Below are 19,303 nucleotides of genomic sequence, written 5' to 3' on the forward strand. Positions count from 1 at the left end.
TTATTGCTATAATCACATTATTTGGCAATTGGGTTAACTCTGAAAAACCCCTTTGTTAGGATTTTCTGTATCATACACAACATCACCATTTTTTTTTTATGTCCTTTGACATTATTTGCTTCTGATCTCCCTGGACTAAACTGGTAGGAATGTAAATTGGTCCAGCTTCTGTGGAGAGCAGTCTGGAGAACTCTCACAAGGCTAGACATGGACCTTCCATATGACCCAGTAATTCCTCTCCTGGGGATATACCCCAAGGACTCCATAATACCCAACCAAAAATATATGTGTACACCTATGTTCATAGCAGCACAATTCATAATAGCTAAAACCTGGAAGCAACCCAGGTGCCCAAAAACAATTGAGTGGCTGAGAAAGCTGTGGTATATATACACAATGGAATATTACACAGCTATTAAGAATAATGAACCCACCTTCTCTGACCCATCTTGGATGGAGCTAGAAGGAATTAAGTTAAGTGAGCTAAGTCAGAAAGTTAAAGATGAGTATGGGATGATCCCACTCATAAGCAGAAGTTGAGAAAGAATAACAGAAGGGGAAACTAAAAGCAGGATCTGACTAAATTTGGAGTAGGGCACCAAAGTAAAAACCCTGGGTTGAGGATGAGGGTGGATGTTCAGCTTCATGGGGGGGGGAGGGGAGAGGGGATAGGACACAGTCTTTGGGTGGTGGGAATGGTGTTTATGTACACTCCTATTAATTTGTAGTCATATAAATCACTAAGTAATATGAGAGGGAAAAAAACTGATTGAATGTCTCAAACTTTTAAAAGCACAGACTGAGTCTTTTAATACATAGGCTGAGTCTTTGATATGTTGACTCTCTTAAAAACATCACCTTTGGGAGTCAGGCGGTAGCACAATGAGTTAAGCGCAGGTGGCACAAAGCACAAGGACTGGCATAAGGATCCTGGTACGAGCCCCGGCTCCCCACCTGCAGGGGAGTCGCTTCATAGGCGGTGAAGCAGGTCTGCAGGTGTCTATCTTTCTCTCCCCCTCTCTGTCTTGCCCTCTTCTCTCCATTTCTCTCTGTCCTATCCAACAACAACGACATCCATAGTAACAATAAAACAACAAGGGCAACAAAAGGGAATAAAAAAATTATTTTTTTTAAAAAAATCACCTTTTTCGATCCCAAAGTATATACCCCATAATTTCTTTATTTGGTCATGTGATGAAGACGAGCATTTAGGTTGCTTCCACCCTCTGGCTACTCTGCATAATGCAGCTGTGAACATCAGGGTGCCTGAGTCAGACCAGAGGCTCTGATATCACTGCTCAGCCTGCTCACCGCCTGACTTGGAGGCCCAGCGCCCGGCCTCCGCTGAGTCCCTTCTTGCCCACAGCACAAGGGAAGCTTCTTCGGGACCTGCATCCTCACAGCCTGTCTTCATTACAGATTCTGAGGGCAGTGGCCTATTCCACACCCTGCTCCCAAGCAGCCACCGCTCCAGGCTGCCAGCCATTATTTTTTCCTTAGCGCCAAGTGGTTAATTAACTAATTGCAGGGAGTCACACGTTAAATGTGCTAATAATTTAGTAGTCACAGCAAAATGATTACCTTGAAGAAGTATTACCGAATCCCTGTTGCACTTAACGCTTCTCTTTATTTATCATTACCTTTTTATTTAAGAAAGGATAAATTAACAAAACCATAGGGTAGGAGGGGTACAACTCCACACAATCATTACCATTTTAATCCATCATCAGTCACAGTACTAGTAATCTGTCTTAATTTTGTGTTCGATTGCATGTACCCATGTTTGAGCACTCTGAGCACACTTCATTACTGATATTAACTTAAGTTCTCTTAAAGTCAAATTCCGTAGTTGGGACTTTCTTTTTTTAAAAAAAAAATATTTTATTTATTCCCTTTTGTTTCCATTGATATTTCATTGTTGTAGTTATTGTTGTTTTTATTGTTGTTGTCGTCGTTGGATAGGACAGAGAGAAATGGAGAGAGGAGGGGAAGACAGAGAGGGGGAGAGAAAGACAGACACCTGAAGACCTGCTTCACCGCCTGTGCAGCAACTCCCCTGCAGATGGGGAACTAGGGGCTCGAACTGGGACCCTTATGCTGCCCCTTGCACTTTGCGCTGCCTGCACTTAACCCACTGCTCTACCGCCCGACTCCCCGTAGTTGGGACTTTCAAGGAGGTAGGCAGTTATCAAGTTTCTCTGGATTCAGCATTTTCAAACAGCAAAGGACGTGGGGTGTGGGGCGTGGGGCGTGGGGTGTGGGGCGCGGGGTGCCTCCCCTTCTCTGTTAGGCACCCGGGGTCAGGAGTAGAGGTGAGGAAGGAGACGCCTCAAATCCCTGTCTGAATCAGCATGCGCTGGCCTTTTACAACAGGCGTGGACTCGGAAACTATGATCAGTGGCTGGCTGCCTTTCCCTTCACCGTCGCTGGCTAGTTGTGGAGTCAGCACTCATCCATTTATTTGCCAACACCCAGGGCCAGGAAACAAGGAGCGGGACAAGGCGAGAGGAGTCCTAGTCCACACCCCCATCCCCTCCCTGGCCACCATCTGCAACTTCAGTTACTGAGATTCCCACAGTCAACCACTGTCAGACAACATCAAGTACAGAAAAGACTTTGAGAGAGAGAGAGAGACCTTGTTCACTTAACTCTTGTTACAGTGCATCCTTGTAGCTCTTCTATTTTGTCACTAGTTGTTGTTAATCTTCTCATTATCATCATTATTATTGGAGAGAGACAGAGACAAATTGAGAGGGAAGGTGGATATAGAGAGGGAGAGAGAGAGAGACACCTGTAGCCCTGCTTCACCACTCATGAAGCTTTCCCCCTGCAGGCGGGGACAAGGCGCTTGATCCTGGGTCCTGGCACACTGTAACGTGGACGCTTAACCAGGCGCACCCCGGCTAGGCCCCTATTAATGTTTCAGTGTGCGTGCTGAGCAAACAGAATCTCATCATATGTAGGTACGCACAGGAGAAACTTCCTGTGTATCGGTTTTAATGTCTCTGTGCTTTCAGGCAGCCACTGGAGAGTCAGGGCTTCAAATGTGTTCCCCACAGATAAGAGGGGTGTCCTGTTCTTTTGGAGACAGCCGTTTTTCTAGGCCTGGGCCAGGCGGTAGTGTACTTGGATAAACACACACATGCCACCATGCCCAAGGACCTGGTTTCAAACCCCTGGCCCTCACCGTCAGGGAAGAGGCTTCACTGGAGGTGACACAGGGTTGCAAAGTGTCTTTTCCTCTCCCCCTCTCTTCCTCCCTTTCCTTTCTCAATTTTCTGTCTCTGTCCAATAAAATAAAAACAAATAAAATATAGCAGGGGTAAATACCATAATGGTTATGCAAAGAGACTCTGACGCCTGAGGTTCCAGAATTCCAAGTTTAATCCCCACCACCACCATAAGCCAGAGTTCATCAGTGCTCTGGTAAAAAAATTAATGAATTAATATCTTTTAAATATTTGGAAGAAAATAGGGCAAGCAAGCCCAGTTTTGTTACAGAGTGAATTAGGATGAAAGGTTCCAAAGGTGATGTCAAAGCTAACAGAAGAAGAGAGCAAGAAGGAAGAATAAGGCAAAATCACTGAGCTCAATTAACATCATTCTTTTTATTTTTTTTATTTATTTATTTTTAATTTTTGCCTCCTCTAGGCTTATTGCTGAGGCTCAGTGCCAGCACTATGAATCCACTGCTCCTGGAGGCTATTTTTCCCATTTTGTTGCCCTTGTTGTTGCCCTTGTAGTTGTTAGGGCTGTTGTTGTTGTTGGATAGGACAGAGAGAAATGGAGAGAGGAGGGGAAGACAGAGCGGGGGAGAGAGAGACAGACACCTGCAGACCTGCTTCACCACTCACAAAGCTTTCCCCCTGCAGGTGGAGACCAGAGGCTCAAACCCAGGTCCTTATGTATTGCAGCATGTGTGCTCAACCAGGCAAACCACCACCCATCCCACTTACCATCATTCTTTCAAGCTCCACCCAAGATGAGGCAAAGCAGATTTCACCATTTTTAATAACTGAGTAGTAGTCCGTTCTGTATTTATACCACAATTTACTTAACCACTCACCTGTCATTGAATCAGACCTGAAAGGCTTCTGAGTCGATTGCCCAAGAATCTCACACTGAGGTGGAGCTTATGAAGCGGGCAGAAAGAGAAAACACAAAGCGGAACTGGGTTTGGTGTGCTGGAAATCACTAAGCCCCCAATAAAATGATAAAATAAGGAGGAGGAGGGGAGGGTGGGCACATTGGACTGGGGACAGGGCTTTTTGAGCAACAGATGGCCTTTGAATGGCTGAGGTAAAGCAGGGTGAAAGAGAAAGTGGGTGAACAGAAAACACCCATGTGGCCCAGAATGGGGTCAGCACCAGAGAGAGAGGGAGAGGGAAAGGGAGAGAGAGAGAGAGAGAGAGAGAGAGAGAGAGAGACAGATCTGGGTCCCCGAAGTGAGTTCAATAAAGGAGAAGAGTGGCTATCAATACCCCTGCTGCCTCTGTGGGCTTCTCTCTACCCCCACAGTCTGGGCCCCTCTCAGAGTCCCAGCCCAGCAAGCTTCTCCTCTGCCCAGCACCTGGCCCCCGGCCACAGCCTTTGAGACAAGTTGTGTTGAGTGAAGCTACCCAACAGCTGCTCTGTCACTGCCCCTGGTTGTTTTTTTTGTTTTGTTTTGTTTTGTTCTATTTTGTTTTTATTTTTTTAATATTCATTTTCCCTTTTGTTGCCCTTGTTGTTTTCATTGTTGTTGTAGTTACTGATGTTGTCGTTGTTGGTTAGGACAGAGAGAAATGGAGAGAGGAGGGGAAGACAGAGAGGGGGAGAGAGAGACAGATACCTGCAGACCTGCTTCACCGTTTGTGAAGCGACTCCCCTGCAGGTGGGAACCTGGGGGCTCGAACTGGGATCCTTAAACTGGTCCTTGAGCTTTGCACCACATGCGCTTAACCCGCTGTGCTACCACCCGACTCCCCCCTGCCCCCCTTTAGTAAAGACAACCTGGAGTCCCAAGGATTTCAGGGCTTCTGTGTCCAGAGCTTCAGTTCTGGAGGCTGTGGGGACTGGCAGTTGCGAGCGAACGGGTCTGTGGTGGCTTTTGAGGTCCTGGCACCTGGTTTACCAGGGAGCTTGTAACTGATGTTAACTATGTCTAGAAACCTGGACATCGTAGGAGGAGAGAAATTAAATGGGAAAAGGCTCCACCTCCTGGCAATATTAAAAACCAGCATTTCCCCTCCCCCCAGCACTTTACACTTTATAAATGAATGCCAACTATCAGTCACATGTAGCTCTTTATTTGAATACTGTGGTATTCACCTAGCACTTACATGTCTAACAAAACCACAGTGGTAGCTAACATGGGGGCAGTATATTAATCACACCCCATTTTAAAAGCGTGGGTAGTGTATCTCTTGTGACAATCACCCTATGGAAGCACATTTTTGTTGCCACAGAGAACCTGCAGGAGACTGGGTGAGTCACCCTAGATCCAGGGCAGGTGAGCAGGAGGGCTAGGAAGTCAGAAATCCTAGGCAGGAATTCCTCGGATGCAGTGTGGACACCAGGGATGATGATGGTTATTTCCCTGTGGAGAATGGTCTGGGGAGGGAGCAATAGCACCAAATCAGCCCTGGAGGTCTTTGGGGCTGAGACCTGCTTGGGTCTGAGGAGACGTATTTCTCCGGCTTCACACTTCTGCTCAGTGAGAAAGCCAGGAGGAGCAGAAACGCAGCAGTCTTGATATCCCTGCAGCCCTGTGAGGTACTCCCCTGCTGGTCTCTCAAAGCTCACTTGGGAGTTTGTAGCAAATGAAAACAACAAGAGAAAGTCTCTCTCTCTCTCTCTCTCAGAGCAAAAAAAAAAAAAAAAAAAACAGAAGTCAAGTACTAGAATCTTCCAGGTTCAAGAATTTTGGATGGAATAAAACTGATTCCTCAGCAATAGAATGTGAAGAGTAGAAAAATGTGGGATTTCTTTCTTTCTTTTTTTCTTTTTTTCATTTTGTTTATTTATTTGGCCTTCATGGTTATCCCTGGGGCTTGGTGCCAACAGTACAAATCCACTGCTTCTGGTAGCCTTTATTTTTATTGGACAGGACAGAGAGAAATTTACAAAGGAGTGGGAGATTGAGTGAGAAAGAAAGAGAGTGGGAGAGACAGAGAGACAGTTGCTTCACTGCTTGTGATAATCCCCCCCACCCACACACACACACACAGGGAGCCAGGGCTTGAACTGGGATTTTTTCTTGATTGAGGGATTAATGGTTTACAGTGGACAGTCAAATACAATGTTTTGTACATGGAGAACCTTTCCCAGTTCTCCACGTAGCCGTTCAACCGGTTCCAGGACCCAAATCCCCCCCTCAGCCCCAGAGTCATTTACTTTGGTGCCATACACCAAGTCCAGTCCAAGTTCTGCTGTGTGTTTTCCCTTCTGATCTTGTTTTTCAACTTCTGTCTACGAGTGAGATCATGAACCAGGATCTTTGTGTGGGTCCTTGCACCAGGTACTATGTGTGCTTAACCAGCTGTGCCACTGCCCACCCCTGAAATAGGTAGGATTTCTTGAGAAAGTAACCAACTCTGCCAGAGGAAATGCAGAGCATGCGACTTGAGCTGGGCTTCCATGTGTAAACAAACACTGGGTGGCTGGGAAGGAGGGGTGGGCACCATGGGCAGAGCACAGACAAATGCTCACGAGGGGGAGGAGAGAGGTGTGGGAGGTGCAGTCTGGAAAGGTGGGGAGGAAATAAAAGAAGAAGTGTCCAGGTGCAGCTCTGCTGGGCTAGTGTCACGGGCGGCAGAGAGAGATGATCCAGGAACCAAGCTCATGGCGGTAGCAATACAAATCTTTCTTCATGGGGGAGCCCTAGAGTCAGGCGTGAGTGCAGTGGGTTAGGCCACGTGGAGCCAAAAACCACAATGGCTGGTGTCCACCCCCCTGTCTGCGTGCCTGACCTCCTCTAGGTCGGGACTCGGAAGAGAGGAAGAGAGAGAAACCAGAAACAGAAGTGGCTTTATAGGATGAAACGGGATGTGGCAAGTCGGAAATGGCTAGGAAAGGGGGTGGAGAAAGGCAAAAGTGGGCTGGGAAGGTGGAAGCTTCCTTAGCAACTGTTGCGATGGTTTTGGGGGCGGGGGAATTAATGTTACCCTGCAGGCAGGGCAGGTCTCAAGGTAGAAAGAAGATAGATAAAAGGAATGGGTGGGGAATCTTTCAGGCAAAACAATGATTATGTAAATAGGCCATAGTGTCAGCAATGGAGGATGGAGCAGGGGGGCTTTCTGACACAGCTCCAAAGGTGGTACAGTGGAGAAAAGCCTTGGACTCTCAAGCATGAGGTCCTGCACTCAATCTCTGATATTGCATGTGTCAGAATGATGCCCTGATTCTCTCTCTCCCCCATTGTCTCTTGTAAAGAAATAGAATAAACAAGTTAAAGTCCATGAATGTTTCCTCTCTGTTTACTTGCAAGGGTCTCCTGTGCCTTGAAGATTAGATGGGCTGGGGAAGAATTGACTGTGGAGTCAGTGTACCTTTACAGATGTGTGCAGTCCAAGATGGAGACAGCACAGCAGCACAGCACACAGGACTTGCTTGACTCGATGCCTCAAGCTTGATCCCTGGCAGAGAATATGCCAGAACTGAGTGGTATTCCAGTCTGTGTGTGTGTGTGTGTGTGTGTGTGTGTGTGTGTGTGTGTCTCATTTTCTCCCTCTTTCTTGCTCTCTTGTCATAAAAAATATTATAATTAAATATTTTAAAGGGGTCAAGTGGTTGCACAACTGGCTGAATGCACATGTTACCATTTATAAGGACTCGGGTTTAAGTCACCTGCAGAGGAGAAGCTTCACAAGTGGTGAAGCAGTGCCGTGTGTGTGTGTGTGTGTGTGTGTGTGTGTGTGTGTGTGTGTCTGTGTGTGTCTGTGTGTGTGTCCCTCTCTTCCTCTCTTCTTCCTCTCTCTGTCTATATAATTAATTAATTAATTAAAAAGTAAGTGAGTATTTTAAATGTTTGCACTACAGATGTGGCAAGCTTCTTTTTATGTCCTCATGCTCAGGGACTCTAGGACTCAGAAATTCTGGAGTTCAACCCTACAAAGTCTCAGTAATCACGCTTCCTCTTGGCCAACCCCATGTCGGTCCTCACTCGGCAAATCCCAGCCTTAGGGGTTTGACTTCTTCCTGGCTTCTGGCCCATCCAAAAATTAAAAGGAAGGAAGGAATGTGTATCATGAATTTCCTGGTCCCAAGCAGCACAGTAAGTCCATGTTTGCAACACTCCTGGGCAACTTGTGTCTGGAAAAAAAAACTTTCCAGAATCAAATTCTGGGAGCAACAAGACTGAAAAGCTGAGCCTTGAGTTGCTCCAGCCCAGAATGGGGTTAGGCCATTTTGGTTCATTTTACTGCTTTTGGTACTTAGTTACTTTTCTTTCTGGAGCCTAAGGAAAATCAATCCACCCCATTTCTCTCCAAGTTTCCCCACTTCAGAATAGGATTGAATCTCTGGCACGTGTCCATTTTTCAATCTGATGAATGGGCTGCTTTCTGCCTTCACATTTGGAAGATCCAGATTCCCAACTGGAGTGAATGATCCACGCACAGAAACAGACTTTTGACAGCCTGGAGACAGATTGACCCATAGCTCCCTGGAGACCAGGTTGCAGACAGGGCTCTGATGAGAAAAATGAACGTCTTTTGCTTGAGCTAGATATTCTAGAAATAATGTTTTCTAAACTCTCTAGCCCAGGAATTTACTGCAATATAAACAGCTGCTTCTGAAGCCACAGTCATGGCTGTATGTTCTTACTTACTTCACCTACACCCCCACTTAATGCCCAGCCTAGTCCAAATCCCCACACAAAAGCTGGTTCACTAACGATAAGGCAGAGATGGGTGCAAAGTTCAGAATTCAAGTCTTCCCTCTGCCAGTTTTATCATATCATAGACGACTCTCTATGAAGCCTGTTTCCCTATCTGTAAAGTAGATGGGAATGCAGGCCCTCATTCCAGGGTTTATTTATTTTTATTATCTATTTTTATTTTATTGTCATTAGGTTATCACTGGGGATCAGTGCCCACAGGATGAATCCACCTGGCGGCCTTTTTTCTTTCTTTCCTTGATAGGAGAGACAGAACTTGAGGTGGGGAGAGATAGACTGAGAGAAAGAGGCAGCCAGGTGGTAGATCATGTGCAAGGACCTGAGTTCAATCCCCCACACCCCAACTACAGGGAGGACATTTCATGAGTGCAGGAGTCTGTCTTTCTCTCTCCCTCTCTATCTCCTCCTCTAAATTTCTCTGTGTCTTATCCAATGAAAAGGAGGGAAAGAAAAGAAAAGAAGAGAGAGAAAGGAAGGAAGAAGGAAGGAAGGAAAAGGAAGAAACAAAACAAAACAAAACACTAGTACAGCCACAGGCCCTTTGGAATTCAACTAAAATATGCCTACTAGCTATCTACAAAACGGAGCCTCCTCCCCCCCCCCCCCCCGCACTATTCCAGCCCTTAGGTCCATGATTGGTCAACAATTTGTTTGGCTTTGTATGTTCACTCTCTTGTCAGCCACCAGGTTCCAGATGCTAGCAGGATGCTGACCAGACTTCCCTGGACAGACAACCCCACGAATGTGTCCTGGAGCTCTGCTTCCCCAGAGCCCTGCCCTACTAGGGAAAGAGAGAGACAGGCTGGGAGTATGGATCCACCAGTCAATGCCCATGTTCAGCAGGGAAGCAATTACAGAAGCCAGACCTTCCACCTTCTGCCTCTCACGACCTTGGGTCCATGCTCCCAGAGGGTTAAAGAATAGGACAGCTGGGGGTTGAGCAGTAGCACAGGGGACAGGCGCACATGGAGCCAAGAGCAAGGACCAGCATAAGGATCCCAGTTCAAGGCCATGGTTCCCCACCTGCAGAGGGGGTCGCTTCACAGGTGGTGAAGCAGGTCTGCAGGTATCTGTCTTTCTTTCCCCCTCTCTCTTTCCCTCCTCACTCCATTTATCTCTGTCCTATCCAACAACAATGATGACAATAACAACAACAACAACGATAAACAATAAGGGTAACAAAAAGGGAAAAAACAGCCTCCAGGAGCAGTGGATTTGTAGTGCAGGCACCGAGCCCCAGCGATAACCCTGAAGGCAAAATAAAATAAAATAAAATAAAATAGGGAAGCTATCAGGTGAGGGGATGGGATACAGAGATCTGGTGGTGGGAATTGTGTGGAGTTGTAGCTTTCTTATCCTATGGTTTTGCCAATGTTTCCTTTTTATAAATAAAAATAAGTAAATAATTTAAAAAAAGAAAGAGGGGCCGGGTGGTGGCACACCTGGTTGACCATATATGTAACAGTGTGCAAGGACCTGGATTCGAGCCGCCGGTCCCCACCTGGAAGGGGAAAGCTTTGCGAGTGGTGAAGCAGGGCTGCAGGTGTCTTTCTCTGTCTCTCTCCCTTCCTATCACCCCTTCCCTCTCAATTTCTGGCTGTCTCTATCCAATAAATAAATAAAGTTTTTTTTTAATCTTTAAAAGAAAGAAAGAAGGAAGGAGAGAAAGAAAGAAAGGAAGGAAGGAAGGAAGGAAGGAAGGAAGGAAGGGCAGGCTGCTGTGAGTAGTGGATTCATGACGCCAGTACCAAGGCCCAGAAAAAACCCTGAGGGTCAATAAATACAGACAAAGACAGAGAGATGGGGGGAGAGGAAGAGAGAGAGAAAAAGACATCTTCACCACTACTTCACTACTCATGAAGCTTCCCTCCTGCAGGTGGGGACTACAGGCTTCAACTTGGGTCCTTACACATGGTAGTATGTGCTCTACCAGGTCCGCCACCCCAGACCCCTTGATTTTTCTCCTCATTATTCATTATTATTATTATATTATTAATATTATTATATTATTATTATTATATTATTAATATTATGTATTATTCATCCAGGACACTGTCTCTGTGAAAGTCTCAATTCTAGAAGCTAGTACCGAGGTGATTACTACCTGCCCCTATGTTTCGGAAGCCCAAAGAGAGAATTAATGCCCTGTGGATTTGTGAATGGCACCTTGTATATCTCAGATACCAATGCCCCCCACCCCATGATCTGCACCAGGAAGTCACAACAACACTTAGGAGTGCGGGCTGTGGATTAGACCCAGCACACTGACTAGCTGTGTGACCAGCATGAACCAAGTCCTCAAATCATCTAGCCTGTTTGCTGTTGCCGTTGTTTATTTGTTTCCTTGCTTGCTTTCTCATATCCAAAACAGAAACCATCACAGCTTAAAGACAGCTTAAAGGAGTCTGTGGAATCATAGACCTCAAATAGTTTACAGAAAAGTCTGGCATGTAGGAAGTGCCCCACCCAAGCTATTAGGACGATCATTATTTTCAGAGCAGATCGACCACTCGCCCAGGCCCGGAAGGAGCAGGAGCTGCACGCCTGGGGAGCCACGCGGGTGGATGTCATGATTTCTCAGTTTATCCCTGGAGGCTTCCTTTCCGCGTCTTCTTCCCCCAGCAGCTGCTCTGTCAACAGTCCATATGCCTTCTCAGCTAGAGAGCAGCTTTCAGGATGGGGCTTGCCAACCTGTCGGAGAACTCTTGACAAGGAGTTCAGGGACAGAGAAGTGCCCCCACCCACTGCTGCGGGTCTCTGGTCCTGCGTGGTCCCCCAGCACCCCCCACCCCCAGGGCCATCCTGCAAGCGGAGGGCAGCCGGGCCTGGCTGCTGGGGTGGGGGGTGTCCACGTGGTAGGGAGGCCAGCTGGAAGAACAGGCGGAGACAGATGCGGTGGGAGCCCAGATTTGTTCCTGCAGGAAGAATGCGAGGAGCTAATTGTCTCATTACCCGGGAGCCGTCTCTCCATGGCCCTGCCACGCCATGTGGAAAGAGCCCCTCCAGTTTGTGCGTGTCAAACCGTGGGTGGCTCCGGAGAGGAAGGGGAAGGCGCTGTCTGGGCTTGGATGGCAACTAACTCTGTGCTGCAGACAGAGTTAAGCTCTACTCTGGGGCCCCAGGCCTTGAAAACTACCTCTGCAAAAAAAAAAAAAAAAAAAAAAATGGGTTCTGGTATCTCTTCCCGCTGCTGCCTCCCTCTCCTGCCCCGTCACCTTCAGCCACACACACACACCCCCAGGTCCCGCCATTGGGCATTTATACGGAGCTATGACCTAGTTATTTTTAAAATAGGGCAGGGCCGTGGCGCACCTGACTGAATGCACGTGTTACAGTGCACAAGGACCCGGATTTGAGCCCCCAGTCCCCACCAGCAGGGGGAAAGCTTTGCCAGTGGTGAAGCAGTACTGCAGATATCTCTGTCTCTTTCCCTCTCTATCTCCCCCTTCTCAATTTCTGACTGTCTGTAGCCAATAAATTAATAAATAGATAATTTAGATTTTTTTAATTTTAAAAATATTTTATTTACGTATTTTAATGAGGGGGGGAGAGAGACCACAGCACTGTTCAACTCTGATTCTCTGCTTTTTGATGGTGCAGTGGATTGAACCTGGGACTTCAAGAGGCTCAGGCATTAATCATCTTTTGCACGATCATGATGTTGTCTCCCCAGCCCCCTCTTTCTTTCTTTTTAACCAGAGAATTGCTCAGCTCTGACTTCTGGTTATGTGGAGAATTGAATCTGTAACCTTGGAGCCTCAAGTACCAGAGTCTTTTTTGCATAATCATTAAGCTGTCTCCTCCAGCCCATGATCTAGTTTCTAATCCAGCCCTTAACCTTAACATGTGACAATGTTGGGGGTCTGGAGTGGCCTCATTCTGTGTGGGGCTCCTTCTTCCCCGATACCTGGCCTTTGCTGTGCTGCCCCCAGCCCACCCATCACTTCTGCACTGTGCTGCATCCTCTTTCAGAGAGCCTTTGAAAAGTCACCTCTTTCTTGGGCTTCCATGATATGCTTCACACTTTTCTTCCCTCTAATTTCAGACTGTAGTGTCAGGAAATTGTGAGGAGCCTCACAAAGCACCCTACATTCCTGATACTATGGCTTGCTCCCTTACTATCTACATAATCATTGTTTTGCCTGAAAGATCCTTACCCACTCCATTCCTTTGATCTATCTTCTTTCTACCCTCAAGACCCTCCCTGCCTGCAGGGTATTATTAATCCTACCAGTTAAAACCCTCACAACAGTTGCTAAGGAAGTTTCTACCTTCCCAGCCCTCTTTTGCCTTTCTCTGCCCCTTTCCTAGCCATTTCCGTTTCCGACTTGCCACTTCCGGGTCTGCCTTTTAAAAGCCTTGGCTCTCTGATCAATAAAGATTTGCATTGCCTCATCGCCAAGTGTTTGGTTCCTGAGTCATCTCCCTTGCATGGCTGAGTGAGTAGCAGCCCAGGCTAGCTCCGGTCGAGTTCTCTCCAACCCAGACAGTACGCACCGGGAAGAGGCACCCCCACACTAGCCCAGCACGCCAGCAACAGTAAAAGGAAGGAAATCGACCTCCATGCAGCTCTGCAGTTGTTTTGAATTCCCACCCACTCTCTCCCAGCTCCTCCTCCTCCTGTGTGACAACCCTGTGAGTAGGAAAGAGGGAGCCCTCTCCACTTCACCAGGTGGGAGAGGTAGCCAGTGTCCTCACCAGGGGAGCCCTTGAATGATAGGAGACCAGACCGTCCTTCCCTGGTCAGCCCTGCAGATGTTGTGCTGAGGTTCTAGCAGTTGAACTCTACTGGCAACACACACACACACACACACACACACACCTTCCAAGTCCCTGCCACCCATGTCAGGGATTCTGACTCCTGTTTCACCTTCAAAATCTGAGTGAGTTATCAGTAGGATCACGTGTAAGAGAGATGCAGCAAGTAGGTATGTGGTCACTTCCAAGCTGCAAGGGAACTGCCCCTCTTCTGGCTTCACATTCCCCCTGCAGGAGGGAAAGGGGAAAGGAAGCAACTAGACAAGACCAAAGACCAGAACCCACATACGGGTAACAACTTCCCTGTAAGACCCAAGAGGTCTGCAGGTGCCCCTCAGCTTCTGGACTACATCCTGCAGCTGCAAAGAGCTACAAGAGAGGCTGGGAACTGTGGTCTAATTGGGCACCTTGCCACTCCAAACAATGCCAGGATTCTAGACTTTATTAGAGGAGAAGGGAGAATGAGTGGCTGTGACCAAAGACGTGGTTTCCTCATTAGAGTATGTGCTCCACTAGGGAACGGGTGTGTTGATCTCCGTGACCTTGTCCCCAGAGTCAAGCTCGTGCCAGGCACACAGTGGAGGCTCCATGAACACAGACTGATCAGCAGTGTGCATGAACAAATGAAAGAAATGGCTGTGAACGCCATTGTCTGGAAAGTTCTACCAATCCACATGGGCTCAACTGCCATACCCTCAGAACTCCTATTAACCTTTCCAAACTGTATTTGCTTTTTGGTTTTGGTTTGTTTGTTTTTGTTTTCTGTGTGTGTGTGTGTGTGTGTGTGTGTGTGTGTGTGTGTGTTGTATTTTGATAGGACAGAGAACATTGAGAGGTAAGGGAGAGAAGGAGAGAGAGAGAAAAGACACTTGCCTCCTTCACCCCTCATGAAGCCACAGTGCTACTTGTGTGTCGGGTTGTGTGGGAAAGCAACTGTTAGTCAAGAAGATGAGGGAGGTTTGTCCAGGCCACACCTGTGACTTCGTGGAAACAGTTCTAAGAGTCTGTAGACCAGTGCTGACTTGTTAAGAGAAATTATGTCTGTGTTTCCCCCACACTGGCCATATTAGTCATTCGAGTCCTGAGAACAATAAAAATTCCTGTCACCCTCGTTTATATGACCGGTAAGATTTATCCCAAGTGACAGGTCATTAAGGTGTCTTCTCTTCATTTTTTTTTCTTGGCTTCACTGAGAACTCGTATCTCTGCTTCACATTATAGACTACTAGCTGCTTTGTTTTTGGCAAGGGAGTCTACAGTAAATCCAAATTTAATAAACTGACAAAAGATTGCTATCTATCCCAGAGACAGTCTGACTTCCTCACTGCCTTCAGTACAAACTTTTATATTGAGGTGGGCCATACAGCTATGGTTACTGGGAAGCAGAGGCCTGAGAACCATTGTGGTGAATGAATGGGGGCAGATCAGAGCCCCAGGATGCAGGGCCTGATTGTGTGAGCTTGGTCTGTCACTACATCTGAGCCTCTGTGTCCTCAGTTATGGAAGGAGAGATCCTTCACCCTGCCTACTTGTCTGCAGAGCTGGGAAGACTAGACCCAGAGAAGAGGGGGGTGGGGGACCGAGGGCTGCTTGCCCCACCATGGAAAAGGGATGTGACTACTTATGTGTTTTTTCACTGTCATCACATTAGACCTGGAGGCCTCTGAAGAGATTCTTCACTTTCTGATAGAAATGCTGAGTTCAAAATAAATGGCTGTCCACAACCAGGCATCCTGCTCTCTTTACTTTCTTCCTTTTTTTAGTCCTACTTCTCGAAATTTTTTTTAATTATCTTTATTGGATAGAGACAGCCAGAAACCGAGAAGGAAGGGGGTGATAGAGAAGATAAGACAGAAAGACACCTGCAACACTGCTTCACCACTCACAAAGCTTTCACCTGCAGGTGGGGACCGTGGTCTCCAACCCAGGTCTTTGTTATTGCAGCATGTGTGCTCAACCAGGTGAGCTACCACCCAGCCCCCGGTGCTCCCTTTTCTGATGTTCTTGCAGAGAAGTCATACTGCCTTCCCAGAATCACTTATTGTTCTGCGCATAAGGTTGAGGGGCAGGGGCATGCTGGTAACACACCCAATAGAGTGCATGTTACAGAGAGCAAGGACCCAGGTTTAAGCCCTAAGTCCCCACCTGCAGGGGGAAGCTTCATGAACCATGAAGCAGTGTTGTGGGTATTTTTTTATTTTTCTCTCCCTATCTATCTTCCTCTTCTCTCTTGACTTCTCTCTAATAAATAAGTAAATAATAAATACATAAAATATTTTTAAATGGAATGGGGTGGAGTTGTATAAATGTCTCTTTGGTTCAGTGTTCATGTTTTCCTTGCTTTTTATTTATTTATTATTAGAGACAGAGAGAGCTTGAGAGGGAAGGGGGGAGATAGAGAGGGAAAGAGACAGAGAGAGACACATGCAGCCCTGCTTCGCCACTTGTGAATCTTTCTCCCTACAGGTGGGGACTGGGGCCTTGAACCCAGGTCCTTGCACACTGTTAATATGTGTGCCACTGCTTGGCCCCTCATGTTTTCTTTGAACTGATCCCTCAGAGAGGGATTGCAGTCACAGGGAAGGTCCATTTCTAGTGTTTTAGGCCTCTCCACAGTGTTGTCAAGATCAATTTACATTCCTACCAGCAGTATGGAAGGTTCCTTTGTTCCCTGCCTCCTTGCCAGCAGTTGCCATTTCTGTCCTTTCTGACGTATGGCATTCTTACAGGTGGAAAGTGGTGTCTCACTGTGTCTTCATTTGCATTTCTCCAGTCACCAGTGACTTTGAGCATTTTTTCTTTTTTTTTTTAATAATTTATTTCTTTATTGGGGAATTAATGTTTTACATTCAACAGTAAATACAATAGTTTGTACATGCATAACATTCCCCAGATTCCCATTTAACAATACAACCCCCACTATGTCATTCATCATCTTTCATGGACCTGTATTCACCCCACCCACCCACCCACCCCAGAGTCTTTTACTTTGGTGTAATACTCCAATTCCATTTCAGGTTCGACTTGTGTTTTCTTTTCTAATCTTGTTTTTCAACTTCGGCCTGAGAGTGAGATCATCCCATATTCATCCTTCTGTTTCTGACTTATTTCACTCAACATGATTTTTTCAAGGTCCATCCAAGATCGGCTGAAAACGGTGAAGTCACCATTTTGTACAGCTGAGTAGTATTCCATTGTGTATATATACCACAACTTGCTCAGCCACTCATCTGTTGTTGGACACCTGGGTTGCTTCCAGGTTTTGGCTATTACAAATTGTGCTGCCAAGAACATATGTATACACAGATTTTTTTGGATGGATGTGTTGGGTTCCTTAGGATATATCCCCAGGAGGGGAATTGCAGGGTCATAGGGTAGGTCCATTTCTAGCCTTCTGAGAGAAATCTTGAGAAAAAAGAACAGAACCGGAGGCATCACACTCCCAGATCTCAAACTGTATTATAGGGCCATTGTCATCAAAACTGCTTGGTACTGGAACATGAACAGACACACTGACCAGTGGAATAGAATTGAGAGCCCAGAAATGAGGCCCCACACGTATGGACATCTAATCTTTGACAAAGGGGCCCAGACTATTACATGGGGAAAGCAGAGTCTCTTCAACAAATGGTGTTGGAAACAATTGGTTGAAACATGCAGAAGAATGAAACTGAATCACTGTATTTCACCAAATACAAAAGTAAATTCCAAGTAGATCAAGGACTTGGATGTTAGACCAGAAACTATCAGATACTTAGAGGAAAATATTGGCAGAACTTTTTTCCGCATAAATTTTAAAGACATTTTCAATGAAACAAATCCAATTACAAAGAAGACTAAGGCAAGTATAAACCTATGGGACTACATCAAATTAAAAAGCTTCTTCACAGCAAAAGAAACCACTACCCAAATCAAGAGACCCCTCACAGAATGGGAGAAGATCTTTACATGCCATACATCAGATAAGAGTTTAATGACCAACATTTATAAAGAGCTTGCCAGACTCAACAACAAGACAACAAATAACCCCATCCAAAAATGGGGGGAGGACATGGACAGAATATTCACCACAGAAGAGATCCAAAAGGCTGAGAAACACATGAAAAAATGCTCCAAGTCTCTGATTGTCAGAGAAATGCAAATCAAGACAACAATGAGATATCACTTCACTCCTGTGAGAATGGCATACATCAGAAAAGGTAACAGCAGCAAATGCTGGAGAGGGTGTGGGGTCAAAGGAACCCTCCTACACTGCTGGTGGGAATGTCAATTGGTTCAACCTCTGTGGTGAACAGTCTGGAGAACTCTCAGAAGGCTAAAAATGGACCTACCCTATGAGCATTTTTTCACACGTCTTTTGTTCATATAGATATCTGTCCTCTTTGGTGCATATACTCTCCATATCCTCTCCCCTCCCTTTTTTTTTTAAATGGGGCTGTGTGTTTAGCAGCAGTATTGTAATAGGGTGAACAAGAGAGCAGCCCTGAGACCCACCTACAGATAAGAGGTTAAGAAAGCAATTATTTGGGAGTCGGGAGGTAGCGCATCAGATTAAGTGCACATGACGCGAAGCCTGAAGACTGGCATAAGGATCCCAGTTCGAGCCCCCAGCACCCTACCTGCAGGAGGGTCGTTTCACAAGCAGAGAAGCAGGTCTGAAGGTGTCTTTCTCTCTCTCTCTCTCTCTCTCTCTCTGTCTTCCCCTCCTATCTCCATTTCTCTCTGTCCTATCCAACAACAATGATATCAATAACAACAATAATAACTACAACAATAAAACAAAAAAAGGACAACAATGAGAATAAACAAATAAATATTTTTTCACCGTTTTCAGTTGATCTTGGATGGAGCTTGAAAAAAATCATGTTAAGTGAAATAAGTCAGAAACAGAAGGATGAATATGGGATGATCTCACTCTCAGGCAGAAGTTGAAAAAAAAGATCAGAAGAGAAAACACAAACAGAACCTGAACTGGAGTTGGTGTATTGCACCAAAGTAAAAGACTCTGGGGTGGGTGGGGGAGAATACAGGTCCAAGAAGGATGACAGAGGACCTAGTGGGGGCTGTATTGTTATATGAAAAACTGGGAAATGTTATGCATGTACAAACTTTTGTATTTACTGTTGAATGTAAAACATTAATTCCCCATAAAGAAATTAAAAATAAATAAATATTTTTTAAATGTTTAAAAAGGAAAGCAATTAATTATATATAATTATATATACATATATATGTATATATATGTGTGTGTATGTGTGTGTGTGTGTGTGTGTGTGTGTGTGTGTGTGTTGCTCAGCTAGCAAAAAATTAGGAAATCCTCTCCTGTGCTTCATCTTGGATGGAATTTTCCAGGAATTATGTTAAGACAGAGCAGCTAGATGAGTAACAAGTACGTGGGGAAACAGAGGGTGAAAGCTTCACTGGGTGTGGTCTGTTCCAGCAAGACCAAGGATGGGTGGCTGGGTGGGTGGGGGTGACAGGAGACAGAGTGAGCACTGGGGGTCCAGTGCACTATGCTGAAACAGGGCCTAGGCTGGTGGTGGGAATGGTGTGTGGACACCTCTCACAGAAAGCTGAGAGATCGTACCCATGTGATAACAACTATTTTGTAAATCAACATTTCCCTAATAAAACAATTTTAAAGAACCTTAGGGGACAGGTTCTTTG

The 19,303-nt window shown here is 46.0% G+C and overlaps 1 long non-coding RNA gene across 1 annotated transcript; it reads right to left on the minus strand.

The window, feature by feature from the left end:
- Positions 1 to 11,189: 11,189 nt before the first annotated feature.
- Positions 11,190 to 13,879, minus strand: LOC132540706 (uncharacterized). The gene is made up of 2 exons (XR_009551870.1): positions 13,749 to 13,879; positions 11,190 to 12,016 (listed from the first exon to the last, which is right to left on the minus strand). It is a non-coding gene; the product is annotated as an uncharacterized LOC132540706 (long non-coding RNA).
- Between the last annotated feature and the right edge of the window lie 5,424 nt (positions 13,880 to 19,303).

This window comes from Erinaceus europaeus, chromosome 10, assembly GCF_950295315.1.
Source record: "Erinaceus europaeus chromosome 10, mEriEur2.1, whole genome shotgun sequence".
NCBI classification, from domain to species: Eukaryota; Metazoa; Chordata; class Mammalia; order Eulipotyphla; family Erinaceidae; genus Erinaceus; species Erinaceus europaeus.